At 43.5% G+C, this 2545-nt stretch overlaps 1 non-coding gene across 1 annotated transcript; it reads left to right on the top strand.

The window, feature by feature from the left end:
• The first annotated feature begins 2028 nt into the window (after positions 1–2028).
• On the top strand, positions 2029–2098 carry LOC116104309. Its single transcript, XR_004123817.1, has one exon. It is a non-coding gene; the product is annotated as a small nucleolar RNA SNORD56 (small nucleolar RNA).
• Positions 2099–2545: the final 447 nt, after the last annotated feature.

Genomic DNA, 2545 nt, shown 5'->3' with positions numbered 1-2545 from the left:
ACTAGTGTCACTGTGACGGAGTCCCAGCCATGCCTTCCCCACCATGAAACTGTGAGCCCAAAGAAACCCTTCTTCCCTTAGGCCGCTCCTAGTCAGATATTCCATCCCAGAAACAAGAGAACAAGCTAATACGTTTGCTGGTTTTGTTCCTTGTTAGCAGAAACGAGATAAAGTCTCACTATGTGAGTCAGACTTGCCCAAAAATCGCTGCATAACCCAGGCTGAACTTGAAAACATGATGCTCCTGCCTCAAGCTTCTGACTGGCTGGATTTCAGGTGGGCACCACTGTCCCAGACATGGTCTTCTCCTGCTGCTAACTTCCACTGCCATGAAACCTAAGAAAGCGGAACCTGACCAAGCCTGCTTTCCACTCTTCTGATCAAAGCCTTTATTTCCTCCTTCATTTATTTTTCCTGGCAAAAATCACCAATAATCGACTCTATCAGCACACACCTACAGGGGTCATTGTGATGGAAGTTTTTCCAGTCTCCTCTACGGCCATTTCAAGATAATAAAACTGCTTGTGCATTCCTCTTAAGTCATGTACATTTGTCAAGTAAATCAAGATTAATTTTGAAATAACAAAGATGAATTATATGCTCAAAATTTCTATATCCATATTTATATTTTCTTGATTTGTCAAGTACTGAATAGTTTTTGGCTTGTTTTTTTAATCCCGACTGTAATTTCACTTTTACAATTACCACTTGCAAAGTTGCCTCATATACACAAATGTTATCTGGGCCTCAAAAGTTCATGTCCACTCCAGTTTCATAAAAAGCAGATCTTTTAAAATCAAAATTAAGTATACATAGTCTGCTAAAAATCTTATTTTATCTGGAGGTTGACGAGATGGCTTAAGAGTACTGGCTGCTCTTACAAAGGACCTGGGTTCAGTTCCCAGCACCTACATGGCAGCTTACAACGACCTATAATCTATGATTATCAGAGAAATCGAACCAGAGTCCTTTTCACCCCAGTCAGAATAGCTGCCATTAAAAGTACAAACAATGGGGCTGAGGGGATGGCTTATCAGGACTTACTGCTCTTGCCTAGAAACCAGCACACACACACACACACACACACACACACACACACACACACACACACACGCCAGTCTCTGTCCAACTTGTTCATTTGCTCTACAGTTTTAATTAGAATCCAAGCGTGTGTGTGTGTGTGTGTGTGTATGTGTGTGTGTGTGTGTGTTTTGGGGGAATGTTGAAAGGATTGTGAAAAATCGGAAAAAAGTGAAACCAAAGTAACTTTCAAGTTCCAGGAGAAATGTGTCGTCTTGAGCATGGCTGGTCAGTTGTCTGTGCTAAGGAAGTATTCTCCCCTCCTGGATGAAGGTGCAGTGACCTAGAGAGAGGCCTAATAGGCTGCAAGAGCTGGCTACAGCATATGCAGGGCAACAAATGGGGGGAGCAGACTGTGAAGACAGAGACAAAAGTGTGACACAGAAGCCCGAAGCCTACGTTATTTACAGATGCCCTGGAGTTAATGGCCTGAGATGGCACCTCCCTTGGCCCTGCTTATGGGAGCCACAGAGGTTCAGAAACATCCTCTTAGTTCTATAAGCTACCTTGCTCATGGGTGTTTTATCTCCACAATAGGAAATGAATAATATAGGTGCTATATATACTAAATACTTTGACATTTCAAAACCTGCCAGGCTGGGGCTGGGGAACTGGCTTAGGAATTAAGAACACTGGCTGTTCTTGCAAAGAACCCATGTTCAGTTCCCATCACCCATGTGGCAAATGACAACCATTTGTAACTCCAGTCCTAGAGGCTCCTGCACCCTCGTCTGGCCTCTCCATACACTCCATACACCCACTGCACACACCATGCCCGTACACACATGCACAGAGAATACCAAACACAAAACACAGGAAAAGACTGTCCCAGGAATGAGACCTTGAAAGAATGCAGAATAGGTTTCAATTAAAAACAACCAACTTTATTATATATGTCATATATTATATAAAGGCTGCCTACTGCACAGAAGAAAGTTAGAAAAATGACTACAATGATGGCAATATTTTTCTTCAACAGAGTTTACCTAGTGAGTGTTGACACTTTGGGTCTGAGAGAAGCTGAAAAAAAAAGAAAAAAGAAAAAGAAAAATGAGCAGAAGCAAGAAATCAAATGTCCTAGTTAGGGTTCCTGTTCTGTGATGAAACACTATGGCCAAAGCAAGTTGGGGAGGAAAGGGTTTATTTGGCTTATGCTTCCAGATTACAGTCCATCGCTGAGGAAAGTCAGGACAGGAACTCAAACAGGGCAGGAACCTGGAGGCAGGAGCTGATGCAGAGGCCGTGGAGGGGTGCTGCTTACTGGCTTGTCTCACACGGCTTGCTCAGCCTGCTTTCTTATAGACCCTAGGACCACCAGCCTAGGGGTGGCACAACCCACAGTGGCCTGGGCCCTCTCCCAATCAATCATAAATTAAGAAAATGCCTTACAACTCATCTCACAGAGGCATTTTCTCAACTGAGGTTCCCTCCTTTCAGATGACGCCAGCTTGCGTCATGTTGACAT

Source organism: Mastomys coucha, unplaced genomic scaffold, assembly GCF_008632895.1.
Source record: "Mastomys coucha isolate ucsf_1 unplaced genomic scaffold, UCSF_Mcou_1 pScaffold21, whole genome shotgun sequence".
NCBI lineage: Eukaryota > Metazoa > Chordata > Mammalia > Rodentia > Muridae > Mastomys > Mastomys coucha.
Note: the sequence above shows the minus strand (reverse complement) of the source record. Positions and strands in the feature narration are given on the sequence as shown.